At 46.0% G+C, this 21,517-nt stretch overlaps 1 protein-coding gene across 1 annotated transcript in view; it reads right to left on the minus strand.

Annotated features, from left to right (window-relative positions):
• Positions 1 to 233: 233 nt before the first annotated feature.
• FOXO1 (forkhead box O1) overlaps positions 234 to 21,517 on the minus strand; it is a 409,656-nt gene continuing 388,372 nt past the window's right edge. Inside the window, exon 3 of the mRNA XM_032611267.1 lies at positions 234 to 306. The gene's annotated coding sequence lies outside the window, so the exon portion shown is untranslated. The remainder of the gene's footprint in view (positions 307 to 21,517) is intronic.

Consider the following 21,517-nt stretch of genomic DNA (forward strand, 5'->3'; position numbering starts at 1 on the left):
GAGTTAGAAAATATAAAGAACCACCAAACAGACTTGAAGAATACAATAACTGACATAAAAAATACATTAGAAGGAATCAATAGCAGAATAAATGAGGCAGAATGAATTATTCAAAACCAAAGAGAGATGTTTACTAATCTTTTTCCTCAGATCACATGTTCTGGCTGATTTCTAGGTGGCATCACACCAGTTGGACAGAGAGCTGAAAGTATATAGGGTTTGATCCTCACTTACCTGCAACCAATCCAGAGCAGTTCTGATCTGCACCCCATCTTCCAGCTCTGTGTCTACTGGTGTGGATATACACTGCAAGGGAGAGAGAAAGACAGATGTCTAGAATCATTTTAACATCTTTTGCTTTGACCAGACTTTGATCTTAAATAAATGCTTCAAGACCATGCTCATGCCTATATTGTAACCCATAAAGCAAAGCCCCCAATTCAAAGAAAATCATTTTGTTTTTCTGTCTGCTTCAGGGTAACCCTAGATGATTCTGACCCTAACTGGTAAACTTCTAATGGGTATTAAGCTCGTTAGCGGTGTAGTATGACATCTTAAAGCAAACTGGCAGCGAATAAATTTTTCAGATAGGCATAGTTCCCTAAACTGTCTATAACGAAATCTGCTCTGTTCAAAGGGGTCAAAAAGACACACTGTTGGACTAAATCCATTTCCTTATACGAAACTTGTGTCCTATCTACCTCATAGGGTTATTGTGAAGGTCTAATGAGATAATACGTGTAAGAAAAAAAAACTAGACACTTTACAACTGTATACAAATGTATGCATGTCATTTTTGTTAATAGCATTAATATATATTTTTAACGACTCCTGAGATTTCACTTCGTCCTGCAAGCGGATGCACACCATCTACACTTTCTTTGATGTTTCTTTTTCCTGTCTGTCTATTGTTCTTCTCACCCTCTTTCTGAATTTGAGGGGAAAAGTACATCCCTTAAAATAGTCATTCTATAATGTGCACAGGGCAAGTGCTTACAGGACACACTGACGCATTTCATTTATTTGGTTTAATCAGGATTTGAATAAATTATACACATTTCTTCTCCCTGAAATTTCATGTATCTGGCACTACAAAGAATTATAATGAAAGCTAAAAAGGTGACATTATCTCCTATTGTTCTAATACCCCCAGCCTGCTGCCATATATTATCCACTTCTAACAAGATGGGTGGACACTTGCTCACGTGGGGAGAGTAGGCAGGCAGCAGCTAAGGGGAAAACAGGAAATAACAGGAAAGACTCACTGAGGCCTCACCAATATCTGTTTTATGTCTATCTCCTTTCAACTATTCAGTTCAGTAAAAGGTATGTAGGATCCACCCAAAACCAAATTCAGCAAACTTGGTTTACTACCAGCGCTACACTGTGCCAGTTTCCATAAAGTATACAAAGATATGATATTTACAGATCAAAAGAACTAAAAACTGACAATATAATTAAAACAGGAATTCATATGAGATAGAAAAATGATGTATACTAGAGTTAACACATAGGAGTAATTAGGACAGCAGAGAGGGATTCATTTAGATTTAGAGAGTTAAGAAAACCTTGTCAGGGACTTCCCTGGTGGCGCAGTGGTTAAGAATCTGCCTGCCACGGCTTCAATCCCTGGTCCAGGAAGATCCCACATGCTGCAGAGCAACTAAGCCCGTGCGCCACAACTACTGAGCCCGCGCACCACAGCTACTGAAGCCCGCACATTCTAGGGCCCGTGCACTGCAGCTACTGAAGCCCGTGCACCTTGAGCCCACGCTCCACTACAAGAGAAGCCACCGCAATGAGAAGCCCACGCACCGCAACGGAGAGAAAGCCGGTGCGCAGCAGTGAAGATCCAGCTCAGCCAAAATTAAATAAAATTAAATAAAATTTAAAAAAAAGAATCTCCAGTGTCTTTTTTTAAAAAAAGAAAAAGAAAAAGAAAATCATCTCAGAGTAGGGGGCTTCTGAGCTGAGAATCGGATAGGCGAGACGGGCAAGGATTCCCACGAGAAGCAACGGTGGAGTGAGGACAGGCGTGGGTGTGGCAAAGAGCAATTGTCTGTACAGAGGAGGGAATTATAGCGTGCTGTGCAGTGGGTCTGTTTTACGTGGCAAACAAGTTTTGTTCAGAATGGAAAATGAGTAACCATTATATTTAGTTCTGTGTCTTTCTTCTAATTTAGTGAGGCTCACTGATACATAATTTACAGACAGTAGTATTTTCCCAAGTGTACTTATTTCCACATCTAGCATAGGGCCCAATGCCTAACAGAAAGCCTTGCACATGGTAGACATTCAACAGCTATCTGAAAGGGGATGCCTGGTCCGCCACCAACCTGGTATGATTTGACTTCAGAAACTGTCTTCTTTTTCCATAGGACTTTCTTGTAAAACACTGAGCTCACATGCTAGATGGTGTTACTGTCTATCTTGATAGTGGCCTGACTTTAAAAGGTCCTTTGCTTCCACCAATTTTACACTTATTCATTTAGAAATTATTGCATAAATGTCAACTCTCTCTCCAGAGTCTCAGAGCATTTGGTTTGCAAATAGTCACAGGGAATGCTAGACAAAATGTGAGGCAGGACATTTGATATTATTTCTCTCTTTATGATGAAGAGACAACATTTTCTAACTGAGACTTGGTGAAAGGCGGAGATTGGGTTTTATTGGGGGGGATATTAGATTGAGGAGAAAACATGCCAGTCATGTTTCATTGCTTGAAGCCCATGTTCATGGTTCATTCTCTCCACTGAGGCTCACATATGCAAAGCAGGTATGATTTGCCTAATTTGATAGATAAGGAAAAGGACTTGAGAGCTGAGTGACTCGTTCAAGGTCACGGGCATAGGTGACAAGCCACAGACACGGACTAAAACTCAAGTTCCAGTGCAGTGCTCTCTAAAAGCAACCACAAGACACTTTTGAAGTAAGGTGAAAGAGTGAAAATCACCTTTCAGACACTACCTTTGAACACTGTACCTGTCAGGGCTCAGTTTCAGGAAACAGAAAGTACTGTAGCTATTTTAAACAGAAAGGGGTTTAATACAGGGAATTCAGTGCTCACAAAATCGTTCGAGGGGCTGGAAGGATGAGGCTGTAGGCTGGGGCCTAGGGAATGACCCCTGGCACTACACTGCCGACCCAATCCACAAGGGGAACTGCTCCCTCCACCCCAAACAGAAGGTGGAGAGTCGGCAGGCTGCCCCAGGAATGGCTGAGCTCCAGAGCACAGCCCCAGAGCTGTGGATTCTGGAAACTGTCAGCATGCTGCTACAATTGCCTCTCTACTCACATGAGCTGACAATTATACAAGAGAATTTTGCTATAGAAAAGTGCAGCATCTTTAAGGCCTTGCTTGCCAGCAACATTGGCCAAAGCTGCAGAAATCTGACCTTTTATCAGAGTTCCGCATTTCAAATCTTCCATGAGTGCCTCTAACTGGGGAACCCTGATTTGTATCCATAACCCTAGCTGCAAGGGATCCTGTGAGATATACAGCTGGAACAGATGCCAAGTACCAATGTATCTATGACAGGTAAATTCCGACCCTGACAGTTTCCCAAGATAGATTAGAAACAGGTTTCCTGGGTTGTGCTCTAGAGGCAGACATCACAGGCGACCTGCAGCCACGTGCAATGTGCGGTCACACAGGTTGTACTTCTCGGAACAGGGAAGGAGTAACTCCTCGGGTTGTGGACGATTCACAGAGACTGTAAGTGGAATGCCCATCCCTGGCGTTTCCCGGGCGAGCCTTCTCCCTGGCTGTCTGCAGGAGAGCAGGGTTTGGTTACAGCTTTGACACAGAGAGAAAACCATGTGTGTGACTAGATTAGGAAGTTACTTGGAAATGGAGGATCACCCAGGGTGCTGAGGCCCTGCCTAATGAGGTCAAGACCGACTTGAGGGGCTGACGGCCATAGTACCTGCCCAGGTCAGATGTTTCCATCAAGCTTTCGTAATTGAACTTTAACATAAACAGACCAGATAATGGAAATGTAAGTTACAATCTAAGTCAAAATCAATTATGCTGTGCTAAAAAGTCTTTGAACTGACTGCATTATGGAAAATTAAAAATAAAAATATTTTCTCTCTCTCTCTACCCCGTGCATTAAACACACACACACACACACACACACACACACACACACACACACACACACTGCCTGGCTCCTTTTTATTTTATTATTTTTTAGAATAATTATTCCTCATTTATTTGTCTTTCTGATATTTCTCTCCAGCTAAACCCATAATATTGTATTGGGTTCTGGCTTTACCACTTCAATAAAGACATTGAGAAATTAGAATATACCCAGAAGATAGCAATTAAAACAGGGACAGGTCTAGACTCCATGTCATGAGACTACTAGCCTTGGAAGAGAAGCTTACATATCCAAAGTTCCATCATTATGGAAGAGGAGTGTAATTTGCTCTTTGTGGTTCCAGAGGGAAGAACCTGGATAAATGACTCAAAGTTACAGGAAGGGAGTTTAGGCTCTGTAACCATTAGATCTGGCAGCACATGAGACAAGCTACTTACCTGGATGTCTCTCAAGGGATGGCATCCCATCTCTAATCACGATTACCATTTGGTCACCTGTATCTGATTGGATTATATGCCATTCTCTCTCACTGGCCTTGAAGCAACTGCGGGACACAGATCCTATGCTTTCGTCCCTGTATCCCCAACTCAGCCCACAGTACATGCTACATAATAGGTGCTAGGTACAATCCTGATGAAAGAATGAAGGTGAGCAAGGCCAATGGACACAAATGACATCAGCGGAGGCGGTCTGATCCCAGATAACTGGCTCAGAGCATCAGAGTCAGTGATGCTGAGGGGAATTGATACCTAAGCCACGGCTTTGCAGAAAGAGATGCTCAAAGCCTGGCATGAGCACGGGCTCCAGGTGGAAGCTGGCGGGGGATGTGAGTGATTAGACAAGTCTGGGCACCGATGCTGTCATGCTTTCTCAGTGCCCGTCCACAGCGGCAGAAAAGGCTGTTTATTTTGGACTGGGGGTAGTGGCAGAGTAGCTCCTACGTATAGAAGGCCTTTTGTTTCCAGGTCTTCAAACACTCTCTTTTCAGGATCTCACTCATCCCACCTCTTCCCTGGGAAAATGCAGGCAGGTGGCCGCTACCAAAGGCACACCAACCGGCCTGTTTGGACAAGAGCCTGCCCAATACCTCCTCTCTGGCAAGCAGCCACCCGAACAGCCAAGAAAGGACTGTCTTTCAACCCCAGTGACATCACGGGATGTGACCTGAAACTATATCGATCCCTTTTCCTTGATACTCGTGACCCACTGGTTAATATCAAAATATGAGTTGCTAATCACGAATCCGTGACCTGTGTGACGCAGCGATGGACAGAGTCCCTGAGGCCGAGTGAGTGTGCAACAATAGTGTTCGTGTGTTGGATCCAGCACAAGGTGCTGAAAGGAGTCCCTTCTCCTACACGCGTTCTCCCCAGCCCGTCCCCCTGCCGCTTCCCCCAACCCAGCCAGCCCTCTCGGAAGGCCCAGGACCGTCATTCCAGTTTGACGGCTACTAGAAGGCATCACGTGCTCGTCAGCACTGGCCTGTCGCCTTATTTGTAACAGCCCTGGAGCGAGCCGCCTGTCCCGGCCCTTGTCCCCGCCCCTGCTAGTTCAGCTCACAGTGGGCGCTGCCCCCCAGGCTTAGCTCCCAAGGTCAACAGGCACAGCTGTCCCACCCTGGCATTCCTGCCTGCTGACTACCCCAGGGTCCCGCTTGCTACCTTCCTTTCTCATAGTAGCGCATCTGGTGGCCCCCTGTGGCATGTTCATGGGCACAAAGGAGGAGGGTTTCTCTGCTGATACACAGGAAGAGTATTCATACCTTTTGACTTCCTGTTTCTGATGAACCACGTACAAGAAAAAGAAAATGGTTTGTTAAAATAATAGAATTGGCCCCCAATAGTAACTTATTAAAAGGCAAATGGAAACTGCACATTGATTAAGGACCTGACCCTGCAGCCCATCTTCACAGCGAGGGGCCAGGGACCACCCATGACACGTGGCCAACGCTGGAGCAGCCATGCTGCATGCATGTGACACAAGACATGACAGTCTTTAGGAGAGGAAGCGAAGAAGGGTGTCTTCAACCGAAACCCCAACAGATAGAATGTGTGCAGAGTGAGTCCGGGGCATGGCAAATGAACCGTGAGGGACTCAAGAGCCCTGACGCCTGTTCCAGCAGATGGGGCTTCCTCTCAGCACCAACCTACCAGCCCAACCGACTGGATTCAGAGGACTGGGCGGGGAACCGAGCTCCCACTTGAAAGTGGTCGGAGGATGGAAACGCAAAATGCCATCCCCGATCGCCTTAAGCTGGAACAGCGGCCATCTACACAGCATCAGTATCTTACGGAGGCAGGGAAATAGAGACCAGGGCCGTCTGTGCCCTAAACTGTGAGCATACTGGGGTACACTGACTAGGATGCCATAGCTAGAGGTGACAAGTCCCTGCCCAGCCACCAGGAAGGCTAAGGGAATCAACATCCCAACATCCCTGCATCCATTCGGGCTCTGGTGCATCTGACAAGGGTGCTTGGTCTGTGAGCGCTTGCAGAGCTCTGGCCACCCTCAGAAATGGCACGAATATTCAGTTAAGTGAGTCCCACACATAGTATGTGTTCGGCAAATAACAGGCCCCTTTTCTCCAGAAAGACTGTGTAATACAGCCCTTAAGAACATGGCCTCTGGCAACTTACGATCTGGCTCTGCTGCTTATTAACTCGGCAGCCTTGTGCAGACTCTTTTAACAGCCTAGACCTCTTTCCTCACCTGCCCTAAACGGTTGTTGTCAGGAATTTACTTAATATATGCAAGACAAAGCCAGGCCCACAGAAAATGCTCAACAAATGGCAGCCAGTATTTTTATTCTGTGACTCTTCAGGCTGGATCTGTGCTACATTGTTGCACCATCAGTCTCCATACATTGTAGTTGCTTTGCATTTGTCTGTCTGCCCACACACACTGGCCTGTGAATTTCATGGGGCAAAGAGCTATTTCTTCCTCATTTCTGCATTCCCAGCCCATGGCAGGGGATCGGCACCTAGGAGGCACTGAAGAAACGAACATCACTTAGCCCGCTTGGCACCCAGGGCTGTGTGCGTGTAACTGATGCGTGGCAGTGACAAGAAGCATGCTTTTCATTGCTGCCTGTCACCAGCTCTTTTTGTTCCCAGCTTCAGGCCGTTCTTTTTCTTAGTCTCAGTCTTCTGAAACCAGGATTTCTCAATGCCTGCGACCCTGCCCCGGACATTCCAAATCAGAGCTATAGGGATGGCGCCCTAGAATCTACAGTTTACCATAAATCCCAGGTGATGCTGAAGCCCACGGAAGACTGGGGAAACGGCCTGCATGCAGCAAGCAGGGGTCAGCGGACCACAGGCAGCCTCTGAAACAGAAAGGCAAAGTTTCCTTTCCAACTTCTATAAGCAGAAAGCGGTGATTTCTCACACCTGCAGGACGAAGGGTGATACCACCTGATCTCAACAGATGGCCCCTGCGTGGAGAGAGAATCACATGGTCGACAATGTCCACAGGAGAACGCAGTACTTCCTTCCTCAAATGCTGTTTGTTCTATCAAACCCACGAATCTCCAGGAGCCAGTCCAGAGGCCTAGATTCCTCTCCAGTCATTCCAGAAGGAGGAGGGACCCGTTTATCATGCCCCTCCTGGGTGACAGGCTCTGTACTGGGAAGTGTGCCCAAGATGAGTGAGTTAACAGCACTTGAATTTAGTCAGACCTAAACTTCATATTCCCTCAGGGTGGAACTTTTTTCTGAAGAGCACAGGAGGTGAAAATAAAAACTTACCAGTTAATAGCTGCATTGCAGGTGCTCCCATTAGAGCAAGGGAGACGCACACCTGTCAACTAGGGCCGCATTCACGTAAAACGCATCGTTAAAGCTACTGAAGCCTCCCATTCCACGCAGATGACTCACCACAGCAAGAGGGAGCAGAGATGCTCGGAGAATGGACCATGCGAATTGCCAATGGGCTCATTAAGTTCTTGGTTGATTTTTATCTAAAACATCTTGGCCCACAGCATCGCATCGATGAGAGCCACTCACTCCGCAGAACCATGGCAGGAGACGGACAACACATGCTTTTCTGGAGGGTGGGTTCTGGGGAAAGTCAGCATAAAGAGCCCACCCAGCTCGGATAGATGCCCACTAAAGCAGCTGGACGACAGGCCCCTCAGATCTGGGAGATGCTTTTTGACTATGGGGAAAAAAAAAAAAAAATCTATGGAAAACCCTTCATCTGAACTTGTACTCTTAAGCACAGGTAGCCCTCTGCTCTATGCCCCAAATAGCCTAACCAAGAGCAGAGGGGCCAGGGCCCGGGCAGCTCTATGCCAACGGCACGGCCGGAGCACGGCTCAGCGCTGCCTTTCCTCGGGACGCTCCTGGTCCCAGGCACTGTGCACCCTACAGAGGGGGTTTGTCACAGCCAGAAGGTCCGAGTTCTGCCTCTTCTCCCAGTGCTAGCCTGGCAAGTGGCGACATAAGACACGTGGCTGTCTGGAAGGATCCAGCTGACTCCGGAGTGCCGGGTCCGGAAAAGGGTGGAAAGTGGTCATTGAGAAGAGCAATTCTGTCAATGGTCAATTCTTCAAGAGTTGACACTCAGTTAGGGAATTACCCCAGCTCTCCCCTCCTTCCCATCAGCTCTTTTTTGAACTTATTGTCATGATCACCTTCAACAAAGGGCTAGAGGAAGCAGGGATAGGAAACCTTTTGAGACTCCACCAACTAACCCTGAAAAAAGATGTGAATGGGGAAGATTAGAATGGCCAACTAAGATGTGGGTTTCATGAATCCAGGCTTCCTCTGATGGATGCAGGATGCCCTTCTGTTACCTCCCCTAAGTGGCTCCTTTAGAAACTTCACGGTGTAACAGCTCTGGCTTCTCCTCGCTTTGCTTTACGTCTTACATGCTTCTCCCCCAGATTCTGCCTTCTGTTCTTTGATGTTCCTGTAACCCCCTTTCATGACCCGTATGATAATGATGATGTAATTGTCTGACTCTCACTAAAGACTTCAGGCCATGAGACAAAGGACTATGTCTCTCTTGTTTTGTCACTAGCGTGTGTCTGGAATATATAGCTAAAAAGCAATAAATATGTGTTGGGTGAGTGACTGGATGAAGATGATGACCAATACACAAGCAAACAGAGGATCAAAATACATGCGTGTTGTATCCTGTTCGGGTCTGGAGTTCAAACACATTATACCCAGTTATAAATATCCAGGAGATGTAAGTGGAGAAGAGTTTTCTTTGTCATGTGCAGGTGCAAAAGGCAAGTTGGAGAGAAGTTAAGACAAGAGGTAAGACGGGTTAAAGCTGAAAGCAATGCTAAGTCTTTACCTTCTGGGAGTGGTCTGGAACATACATGATGTCAGTGTGGCACTACCGTTTGTATATGGCTTTTCACTCTTTCAAACTGCTTTCACATTATTTTATTTTGGTTTATCTTCATGACAACCCTTGAAAAAGAGCAAGCCAATACTGTTATCCCCATTTGACAGGTAACATTATAGAGGCAGGGGACCACATGCCCTACCCCAGGACACCTTGAGATGAGTGTCAACACAGGCATGGACTGAATATACCTCAGGCTTTTCGAATGCAACCTGCCCAAAACTCAATTCATCATATTTCCCTCCTGAAGCTTCACATAATACTGTGATCTCAAAACACAGACTGAAAGAAACACTCTCAACATATATTTGACACAAGATTTATATTCAAAGCATCTAAAGAACTTCTGCCACTCAATGATAGAAAGAAAACCAACCAAATAAAATGGGCAAAAGAGTTGAAGAGACATTTCTCTAAAAGAAGATCTACAAATGGAGTCATTTCTTCCAACACGGTCTCCCAAACACTAGTTCCAGAGGGTCTCGAGGTACAAAGCAAATAATTTGAACTTTGTCCAAAAAAACAGAGTGACTTTAAGTAAAGACTGAAATGCTCGGTGTTTAATTTTAGGAAGATCACTCTGGATGTTAGTGTATGTTTCGTTAAAAAAAAAAAAAAGAAGAAGAAAGAAACGGTCCCAAGGTCAAAGACGTTTGGAAAACCTTAACCAATCCATCAGGTGTCTTTGCTGCCAGGTTCCGTACAATCAGTGACCCTTTGTGGGTGGACCCTAAGAGCAGAGAGAAGGTGAGAAATTGATCAAGGAATTGGTTGCTTAAAGAACCTTTGGCAGAGAATCGCTTCCTGGAGAACAGGGTGAAGACCCTTTTCCTTGCCTGCCCTCTTGTACCCTCCCAATCACATCCAGTCCCGCAGTCTCAGAAGGTCATTCCCAAACCCTCCTCCTCTCCCATCCATGCTATGCTCTTGGTGCTTTCTGTATCAGCCTCCGAGCACGACTCCGCCGGAGGGAGGATCCTCTAGGGCCAATGTGATCACTCACTCCCCGGGTTAAAACCCCTCAACGATTCCCACCGAAAAGAGGATCAAGTTCGAATTCCTCAGCATGAAAACTCCCAACGCCCTTCTTACCTGACCGCTTCCTCCTTCTCTCTCCCATCTCCTCTCCCCAACATGTCCCTATGCTCCAGCTTTGAAAAGCTACTTGTGCTTCCACCAAGGGATGCTTTAGCAATCTGAGCTTTCCCTCGATGTGCTCCCTCTCCATTAAATGCCCTCGCCCCCTCCCTTGCCAATCATCTACTACTAATCCCACTCATGCGTCAGACCAATTCAGACTCCCCAGACAGGACGGACTTGCCCCGGAAACTCTCCAGGTAGGAGCTCCGCCCCCTCACCCTCCTCCTCGGACACTTCTATCTACAGCCCTTGCCTCTCTGTACGTCACTGCTGGTGTGTCTGTCCACTTCCTGGACCAGAGTGGAAGCACCTGAGGTCAGGGCTGTGCCGTTTACTTCCTGGGTCCTATTCATCTCTGTATCCCACACACCTAGTGCAGGAACTGGGCCCTGTAAACCCTACTGATTCCTGCTCATTTTTCAGCCCCAGGTAAAACCACCTCTTCTGGAAGTCTTCCTTGACCTCAGCCCACAAAGTCACACTCTCTTGTCATGGGCTTTCCCACTTGCCTTTACTTTTCCTCATTGCTCTCGTCATCTCCTTAATTATTTCGCTGTCTGATTATTTGGTAGTGAATCTCTCCACAGGGTAGAGATCATGTCTGTTGAAACCCCAGTGTGAGAACAGTGTCTGGCACAGAGCTGATGTTCCATGAATATCTGATGAGCACATGAATGGATGAGAAAGTGTATGTAAATATACAGTAATACCTGGCTGGGATAAAAGAGGCCGGGGGAAGTTTACTCATCCATTCAACGGGGCATGTGTGGCGGCTGCATATTATATGAGGGAGGGTGATAAAATCTGAGATCAGAAATCCTACCTGTGAAACCACACCAAGACACTCCCATCTAGAGAGGCGGGGAGTGACATAAAGAGCTTCTCTTTTTCCATCTCCTACCCGTGTCCATGGCCAAGCACACGCAGATGAGGAAAAGAACATGGCACCCTGAGTTTACCAGTGGGGAAGCCCGGCTGACTCAGAGATCAAGGCCACGTGGCACTTTTTGCCCCTGGTTCCCCCAGTGGTATTTAATTACCACCATTATTAAGTCATAACAGAAGTTCTCTTTTAAAAATAATACAGTGTTAAAAATAATGTTTTATAAACGTGTAAACATGGAATCTAGAAATTACTTACCAGGCTCTGTTTCTTCCCCAGAACGCTTCACCCAGGCACATCAATTTGAAGCTGAATTTTTTACAAATACGTAACAAATGGGCAAAAACTACGTTGCCCACTCTCAACCCAGCCCATGGAAATAGGATAAGCTGCAGTTCCTCACTCTTTCCTAATAGCACTCCAAACGCCCTCCCTCCAGGTCCTTTTATGTGAGAATCTTTATCTTAAACCACTTTACATGCCGTCATTCATTTTCACAGCACTCCTGCCAAGAAGACTCTATTACTTCCATTAAACCGCAGAGTAAACTGAGAAGCCAGATTAGGTGATCTACCTGCTCAGGAAATGAGTGGCCTGACTGGTTCGAGCACAGCAGCTCTGATTTCCCAGGCCTCCCACCCAACTGCCACCCCGGTATTTCCTGGCTCTGGGCAGTAGGTAAGGGCCTGGGCTTCCAAGTGCATAAAACCTGGGCTCAGATCTTAACTCTGCAATTTCCTCGCCAAGTTATTCAACCTCATTAAGTGCCTGGAAATTGCAGATGATAAGAAACTTGTTTCATAAAGTTGCTGTGAGGATTAAATATGATCGTGTGCATAGAGTACGTAACGCAGGCTCTGTAACAAATGAAGACTTACTATTATGCACACCTGGAAGTGTATATCCCTTACCCAAACCCCCTCTCATAGTCTTTTCCTCATCACATCAGAAAATGAGTTAAGTCACAACCGCAGCTGTGCTACACCATACACACACTTGCAGATAAAGTCTGCCGTGGGGCTATTAGGATACCTGAGCACATTCCTAGAGAACTGCTACATCAATAATTATCCAATTATTCATTCATGCATGCACGCATCTATCCATTCCATCTGTTCATCCATTCATCTACCCATTCATCCATCCATCCAACCATCCATCCATCCATCCGTCCATCCATAACCTCATCCATGCATCTATCCATCCATCCTTCCATCCACCTATCCATTTGTCCACCCACCATCCTTTCATCCACTTATCCAATCACCTATCCTTCTATCTACACACTCATCCTTTCATTCATTCACTCATCCATCCATTCATCCGCTCACCTATCCACCCATCCACCCAACCATCCATCCACTCATGTTTAGTGCACATAGAAAGCACCTAACATGTGTAAGTCCTGTGCTAACTGCTGTGGAATATACTAAGATGGCTAAGACATGGTCTCTACCCTCAGAGCTACAAATACAGACAACTACAGAAAATTGTAAATCAGAATGGAATGTAAAAACCGTCATAAGAGAAGTTATTGAAGGTGAATGAAAGGCATTGGCCACATAGAAAGAGTAGTGAATTAAGAGCCAGGAGATCCTCTTTAGTCCTGGCTTTAATGCTGATCTAACATAAGCCCAGTCACCTCCCTAGAGTTCTGTTTCCCCACATATACAGTGAGGAGGCAGAAGTGGAAGATTCCAAGGGCCCTTTCAGCTCTAAATTTCAAACCCTCTGCCTCTGGATAAGGCAAGGTAGCATTCAGACTGAGACCTGAGTAACAGATATGGCATTGCAGGAAAAGAGGACGAAACAAGCACATTCATGAAGACAGAAAGACATGGAATATAAATGGAATGACGTGTTGTTACATTTGATTACCGCAAATGGCAGAAGAATACCATGTCTTGAGAGTTAGATGCAGACTATATTGTGAAGGGATTTATTTCCAGGCTAAGGAACACACACACACACACACACACACACAGGTGATGGGTGACATATGATCAGTCCATACGTTTAAAAAGTAGGCTGGGGAATAGAGAGGGTGAGCTAACACTGGAAATGGGAAGACCAGGTGATTGGGTAAACGGTTTTTGTAAGAGTTTAGATAAATAATAACCAGGGTCTGAATGCAAGTAGCAGTAGGAATGTACAGGAGAAAAATGTGAGAATATTTGTAGGCACAGTCGACAAGGCCTAGTAACTCATTAAGAGTACGGGGAAGTGGTTAGAGATGAATTTGGAGCTTTGCATTAACTACCAGAAAAATGTATTCGAGATCACAAAATGTCAAGACTTAATGCTGGCCCCAGGCTGACTCTGGTGGGAAGGTCACGTAATGGGCTTTGCCTTCCAACCACATGGAACTGGCTGTCCAAATATATGGAGAAGAGCCTCCATTCGTACAAGAAATCACTATTTCTTCCAACTAGTATTTGCTGAGTACATACTATGTACAAAACTGAGTCAGGTCCTTCCACCACTGGGAGGAGAGAACAAAGACACGATTGATGCCCCACGTACTACCCAGAGTCGGCAGGAATCGGCAGGACTCACTGCAGGAAGGAAAGGACAGGTCAGAACAGTGGGAGGAATTCATCACTACTTAGTAAATGGTCATGATCTTCTTACTCTGTCGGCACTTTCCCAGGATTATGTACTCAGGGCACCTCCCCACATTACTGCCAGCAAGGGCAGGATGCAGCTTTGCAAAGGAAAAGGCTCCACTGCCAGGAGCCCTGGAAGAAGCTGAGCGGGGATGCAGGGTCTCCTGTGCCTGCCCTGAAGGCCGCCTGACTGCAGAAGTTGAAGCCTTTGGGATGGCTGCTTTCCTTTCCTAACTATGCCTGCACAGAGGAATATTCCCCCGCCCTCAGCAGACCACAGCGGGGACAGGCAGGCAATGCTCCGGGTCTGTGCCAGGACCCTCTAGGATAGGCACTCCGTCAAGCGGGAAGGACCTTTTTCCTGCCCATCTGCCTCGTGAACACCTACTCATGGGTCAAGTCTTACCTCCAGACCGTCTGATCTAGAAGCCCTTCCTCATTATCATCATCCCCATCCTAGGCACAATGGCCCACTCGCTCTACCCTAGTCATAATTTTAAGGGGACCCATGATTCTTCATTTAACCTTATATATTCATAAATCACCCACCCCCCAATAAACTACAAACAATCTCTCAGGCAGGGCTCTATCTTAATCATCTTTGCACCTCTGCACTTGGTCTTGTAGATGACACCTGGTTCTTACTCAAGCACTTGTCACCAGGAAGAACAGCTTACTTCTGCAGAGGCTCACCCTGTGGCGGGCACTCTCCACAGGGCTTTACGTGCACTGTCCCATTTGACCCCCACGATGACCACTCACTTGAGTTTGGTGTTATGAACCCCACTTTACAGAAGAACAAACTGAGGCTTACACAAACTAAGCAACTTGCCCAAAATGAGAGTGCTTTTTTTCTTTCCTGGAACGTCCATCGCCTTAGGTGCAGGTGAAACGGTCTGACATTGAGAAAACTTCAAATATCACTGCAAAACTGGGGACTGTCAGCTGACAGTGAAACAGTGGGTTATATGCAGACACCCACACTCGGAATCTAAGAATTCTTACTTATTCACCACTGGAGAGGATTTGCTAGTAATTTAAAAATAACAACAGAGGGCTTCCCTGGTGGCGCAGTGGTTGAGGGTCCGCCTGCTGATGCAGGGGACGCGGGTTCGTGCCCCGGTCCGGGAAGATCCCACGTGCCGCGGAGCGGCTGGGCCCGTGAGCCATGGCCGCTGAGCCTGCGCGTCGGAGCCTGTGCTCTGCAACAGGAGAGGCCACAGCAGTGAGAGGCCTGCGTACCGCAAAAACTAAAATAAAATAACACCAGATCACACAAGCCATGTAGCCCATCATTAAGCCTAGTTCATGGCTAAGAACATCTAATAAAATAGACTTTAGAGTCTAACCAGCGCCTCTCCCCACCACACTAACTCTTGGAGATACGTGCTCATTTGTAGGAACATTTTCCCTCACTGACCCCCACTGACCTTTCCCACCACTGTCCCTTTTCAGACACAGCAGGCAGCAGGCTGCTCTTCCAAACCCACCTGAGAACATGTGTAGGTAAGCAGCTCCCAGGAGAAGAGGAAAGAGACCCTTAGGCTCAGGGGAGATTTGTTGGATGGTAGTGCTGGCTGGTTCTAGCACGCTGCCCACCTCTACAAATAGTCCCTTTGATGGCTGCAAGCCCAGAGACCCCACCAGAGCACCAGGTAGATTGCATTCTTATTAGAAGGGCCTGAATCCTGTACAGAGAAACAGAGGTACTCAAGCAAACCCCCATGGCCAAGGTGTACAGTATAAACTGTTACCCAACCGCGGCTGCAAACTGGCACATTCGGTACAGCCAGAAGAGGCTTAATTAGCCTGAACTAAGAGTCTGAGGTCAGATGATTAAGAACATTTCACAGCCTGGGTTGGAACATTAGAGATGCTACAGATTTTCCTGCCACACCACCGTTGGGCCCCAAACTGGAGAAGATTTAGTTTCCTCCAACCCGGGCTTAACTGCAGAACCCTGAGAAGGGGAAGCCTTGTCCTACCCGTTAGAACCCACAGTGGTTTATTTGCATGTGTGTATCTCTGTGTTCTCTTGGTGTTCTATGCTCCAGATCAAAGGAAGCTTATGCAAGAGGAAAATTAATTTAAATAGCAAAGTAGTGACATGATTTCAAAGTGTCCTGAGAAGATTGTCCCATAGTTTATGTGTTCGTTTACTCAGTCACTCAGCCTTTCAGCCAGACTTTGTCATTTACTCAATCACTCAGCCTTTCAGCCAGACTTTGAGAGGATATCCCTGTAGCATTAGACTCCATTGTAGAATGCAGATCCACAAAGACACACGGTGACAAATCACCACAAGCTTAGAGACTTAAAACAACACAAAAGTCCTAGCTTACACTTCAAAAGGTACAAAGTCCAAAATGGGTCTCACTGGGCTAAAATCAAGGTTTGGGTAGGGCTGTGTTCCTTCTGGAGGCCCTAGGGAAGAATCCATGTCCTAGACTTTGGCAGCTTCTAGAGGCCACTGACATTCCTTTGCTCATGGCCCCTTCCTCTTTATTCAAAACCAGCAGCACCAGGCTGCGTGTCTTCCTCGTGCTACAACTTCTCTGATTCTCTACTCTTCTGCGCGCCTCTTCCACTTTTAAGAACCCTTGTGATTACACTGGGCCCACTCTAATAATCCAGGACAATCTCTCCATCTCGAGGTCCTTGATTTAATCTCATCAGCAAAGGCCCTTTTGCCATGTACATGGCATACTGTACTATACGGTACTATACTATACTTACATGTCGCCAAAATAGAAGGCAATGTATCCACAGGTTCTGGGGATATCGATCTGGACGTCTTTGGGGGGCCATCACTTTGCCTAGCACAGTCCCAGTCCCAGTAGTGTTCATTTTTCATATCTGATTGAAATTGATTAACCTTGATTTTGGCCTGTTGTTCCTCATTAGCCTCCCTGGCTATGCTTGAAGGTGTTTCCCTGGGCGTAATTTTTGCAAATTGTTCTCAGACCTGCCCTGGTTTCCTTTTAATCATCAGCTCGCACATTCATCTCCTTTGCAGTCTCTAAGACACCCCATCCGAAGAAATAACTTACTATTTAAGACACATTGGTCTGCCATTTGATTTGGAACTAAACAGCAAACGCTCATTTGAATATCCATAGACTCCTAGGCAATGGCCCGTGCCTCACTTTTCTCCAAAATAGGTTCTCTAGGCCCAGCCCAAAAGGGCATATGCGGTTGGTTCCTGCTCAGAGGAGGATGTGTCTCTAATCCCTGCTGAATCAGGGTGGCTCAGATTAGCCATTTTCCCTCTTCCATTCATTTCCACTTTTGAGACTGACTTTACACAGCTCCAATTTTTAACCCCTTTACTCGTGTGGTGGGCAGAACAATGACCCCACCCTCCAAGGAAGTGCACATCTTAATCCCCAGACCCTGTAAATATGTCACCTTACACGGCAAAGGGACTTTGCAGATGTCATTGAGGTCAAGGACCTTGAGCTGGGGAGAGTACTGTGGATTATCTGGGTGGCCCAACAGGATCTTCTCTTTCTTCAGAGGGAAGAAACGTTTCCTGGCTGCAGAGAACCAGAGAGAGACGGCAGCGGAAGGGACCAATCAAAGCTGGAAAGAGCGAGGAAACAGATCCTCCCCAGAGCCTCCAGAAGGAATGCAGCCCTGCGCACACCCTGACTTTCGGTGGCTGAGACCCTTGTCAGGGTTCTGGCCCACACGACCCTAAGGTAATAAATTCATATTGTTTTAAACCAGTAACTTGTGATAATTTGTTACAGCAGCAATAGGAAGTTAATACAATGTGCATTCTTTTCAGTCCACGCTGATGATTTAAGCCCTCAAAATGACTGTGATTCAGAATCATTAGTAGACTGGCAGCACCCTCTTCCAGATCATTAGCCAGAATTCAAATAAGCCCGGGCCTAATGGGGTCCCCTGCAGGAGTCCATGAGATAACGCCAGGGGTTGAAGGAGACCTGCGATTAATTATCATCTGCGTTTCCCAGACCTGATTTTACATCTGAACCAATCTGGACTTTTCCTGCCAGACATGACGCTGCACGGGTTTATGTTTGTAAAAGAGATAACCTTCCCTGTCCTTTTCTCCACTGATGTTATAGTCACTGCTCTCCACTCACTCCAGGTCAGCACCTCTCCTCCAGCGCACACAACAGGGACACATACAGACACAGATAGACACACAGACAGCACACCTCCCTCTTCGGAAAAAAGCAGCCCAGTTTTCAAAAATGATTTGCTCCCCCAGGGCTCTGATGTCTGTTGCCCCAAGACTTTGGGGCTCTGACTTTGGAGCTTTTTGACTTTCTTTCCCACTCTAAATGTTTCAATATGTTATAAAGGAACAGTAGGTTGGACCAGCCAGTTTTCAAACTTTCCATGAAGAGAAGACATTGGATACCAGGAATTGCATGCATTTTTGCCATAATTCTTTGAAGATGTCAGCATGAACCAGCTGAGGGGCAGTGATTCCAAGAGGTACACTATTCGAATCACCATTTCACCTGACTAGGACCACTCCAGGCTTCAGATTTTGAGTTCTTGTGGTGCTTTGTTTGGTCTTCTGATTCTCATTTCTATATTTGTTTATACATATTATGTGTTAAACACTATTTCAGGTCCTGGGAATACAGTGGACACTGTGGGCTGAAGCTACAGATTTGAGAGTCAAAACCAGTGGAATTCCAGTAATTACCCAGGAGACCTTTGCAGATGGAGAAGCGAAGGCAGATCCAGCACATAACCTCCGAGCACTCCAAAATTTCGAGGTCCAGCAGAGGAGAAGGACTTACAAAAGAAGAAGTGTTATGGTAGGAAGAGAACAAGCAGAGTGTGTGGTATCACAGAAACCAAAAGAAGAAGGCGTTTCAAGGAGAAAGAGAACGGTTAGTGGTGCCAAAGGCGGCTCAGAGGTCAAGTGAGAACAGACAGGTGATCATTGGTCTTGACAACGTGAAAGTGATCTTGACACGAGCAACTAGAAAGGAGAGAAGCCCAGCTGTAATGGACTGAAGGAGAGAATGTGGAAAAAGGAGTGGAAACTGTGACTTAGAAAACACTTTTAATTACAGGTATGCCTTGGAGATATTGTGGGTTCAGCTCCAGACCACCCTAATAAAGTGAATATTGTCACAGAGCAAGTCATATGAATTTTTTGGTTTCCCAGTGCATATAAAAGCTATGTTTACACTATACTATAGTCTGTTAAATGGGCAATAGCATTATGTCAAAAAACGATGTACATACCTTAATTGAAAAATACTTTCTTGCTAAAAAAGTGCTAACCGTCATCTGAGCCTCCAGCAGGTCAGAATCTTTTTGCTGGTGGAGGGTCTTGCCTCGATGTTGATGGCTGCTGACCGATCAGGGTGGTGGGTGCTGAAGGTGGGGTGGCCGTGACAGTTTCTTAAAATAAGACCACAGGGCTTCCCTGGTGGCGCAGTGGTTGAGAGTCCGCCTGCCGATGCAGGGGACGCGGGTTCGTGCCCCGGTCCGGGAAGATCCCACATGCCGCGGAGCGGCTGGGCCCGTGAGCCATGGCCGCTGAGCCTGCGCGTCCGGAGCCTGTGCTCGGCAACGGGAGAGGCCGCAGCAGTGAGAGGCCCGCGTACCGCAAAAACAAACAAACAAAAAAATATGAGGTAGTAGAAAGACTGCTGTCTTGTCAGCTAAGACAATAATGAAGATACTGGCCTGAGTATCTGGTGTAGCCACTGATTATTTATCAAGAAAGTCACTTATCCTGCTGGTAAATGTACTTCTAAACTTTCAAACACGAACGACAAGTATTGTATCGATCAGACGTTGCAGAGTTAATTCTCCCTGGAAATGTCTGCTTCTGGAAATATCTGAAACACTGAATGGATTTTAAAATATGTTTTGCAATGTATGGTAGAGCTGGAAGAAAGTGAGGTGAATTCTCAGAGGCTAGAAACAGTAAGACAGCATGAATCCAGGGAGGTAAGCTGCTGCTGGAGCGGACCTTTCCTGCGTCATCTGCCGACCACTGTGACCTAGCCCCGGGGTGTTAACAGGTTCCATGCCTGCAGGACAGGAAACACACCTCGGCTAGAGTCAGATGAGCAGTCAGAGGAAACACTGGCCAAAAAAAGAAAAATCCAGGACCTCAAAAGGGAAACACTTTCAGCAAGTGAACCTAAAAAAGAAACTCTACAAGAGAAAGAAATAGATACGTCTGTCTTGTCCTTTGTTCTTGATGGAGGAATAAGAAGTGGGGTGGGGGGACTTCTCTGCTGAGAATATCTAACTATAAACCCACACTTAAAATGGTTTGGGGCTGGGATTCATTCTAAAAACGTAAGCCACACATTGAGTAAAAGAGACTTCAACCCAGATCTCAAAGAATTCCTGCAGTGAAGTCCCAAGAAACAACTATTTACAAAGAAAAAGAGAGAGAGAGAGACACCCCAACTCGATATAAGAAGAAAGATTTTGATTTTAAAAAAAGGTCAGTTAGAAATTTGAGAAACCAAAAGCTGATATAACTAGTCAGAACTGAAGAGGAAATTAATGAAGTTAAAGATCAAGCTGAAAAATTTACCAAAAATGAGGCATAAAGTGGCAAAGAGATGAAAAATGTGAAAGAGAGGTCAAAGGGCGAGGAGGTCAAGGGCAAAGTTCTAATATCAGTCTACAGGGAGCACACAGGAGATGGGGGATGGGGAGATATTAAAAGAGATAACAGATGAGACCTTTCCGGAGTTGATTAACGACAATGATCCCCTGATTCCAGGAGCCCAATGAACACCGGCATTTCCAAAGAAAGCCCCACACAGACACATCAGAGCAAGACTGCAGAATCACTGACGACAAAGCAGAAGCACCCAGAGAGAAGGAGAGCTAACCTACAAAGAGCTTTAGCCCAACAGCTGACTCACAAACAGCAGCGATCGAGAACAAAATCATTGATAATCCAGCAAAACTATCTTTCAAGTGTGAGGATGAAATGAACGTAACTTCAAGCAAGAAAAAAAACCTGAGAGAGGTTATTACCCACAAACACTCAGTTAAGGAACTTCTAAAGAATGAATTTCAAAAAGAAGACAATGATCTCAGAAGGAAATAAAATGATTCTCAAGAAGAAACAAGGAGTTAAGAAAATAACAAACATGGGTAAATAAAGTACAAAATAATAAATACGGTGCCCCATTTGTGAAGTTTAAAGAAATGAAGTTAGAAGTAAAATATTAAATAAAGATGGTATATGAGTCAGAAATAGGGAATTTGGGAAGTTATCTTACCCCTAGGATCATCAGTTTCCCCACTCTACAAATGTCAAAGAGTAGCCATTTGCAAAAGGATTTCTGGAATCTAATTGCTTCTACTTCAGATCGACTTTTGATATCTTGCGCAAAGCTTTAATGGTTGCATTTTCTGTGAACCAAATCTCCTAATGGTGGCATTTTGCTTCAGAC

This window comes from Phocoena sinus, chromosome 18 (assembly GCF_008692025.1).
Source record: "Phocoena sinus isolate mPhoSin1 chromosome 18, mPhoSin1.pri, whole genome shotgun sequence".
Taxonomy (NCBI): domain Eukaryota; kingdom Metazoa; phylum Chordata; class Mammalia; order Artiodactyla; family Phocoenidae; genus Phocoena; species Phocoena sinus.